This window comes from Penaeus monodon, chromosome 28, assembly GCF_015228065.2.
Source record: "Penaeus monodon isolate SGIC_2016 chromosome 28, NSTDA_Pmon_1, whole genome shotgun sequence".
Lineage (NCBI taxonomy): Eukaryota > Metazoa > Arthropoda > Malacostraca > Decapoda > Penaeidae > Penaeus > Penaeus monodon.
Genome location: NC_051413.1, coordinates 30,642,369 through 30,642,735, shown reverse-complemented (window position 1 = coordinate 30,642,735; position 367 = coordinate 30,642,369). Strand labels below are relative to the sequence as shown.

General features: G+C 29.4%; 1 protein-coding gene across 1 annotated transcript in view; it reads right to left on the bottom strand.

Moving 5' to 3' along the window:
• Positions 1 to 367, bottom strand: part of LOC119591484 — a gene marked incomplete in the record, with an annotated part of 45,988 nt that overhangs the window by 3,148 nt on the left and 42,473 nt on the right.

The following is a 367-nucleotide window of genomic DNA, read 5'->3' as shown; positions in this document are numbered from 1 at the left end:
GTGTGTATGTGTGTTGGGGGGGGGGGGGGTATCTGTGATTTTCTCTCTATCACTCTCCGTGAATATATATGCATAGAATGAATTAATGATTCCGAGTAATCTAAACTAATTAGGTAAAATTATAGATGAACTAAAGCTACCAACAAATTAAAAAAGGAAAGGAAATAAAGGAGAAGAGGAGAAAAAAGAGAGAGACAGAAACACAAACTAAGACTAGAAATAAGAGGAAAAATATAAAAGACAGAAGAGAAAAAAATATATGAAAAGGATTGAAATAAATATACGAATTCATTTACAATAATGAAAATTTGCCAAAAAATAAACACGATAATATCATAAATTCATAAAAGACAAACATGAATATCAC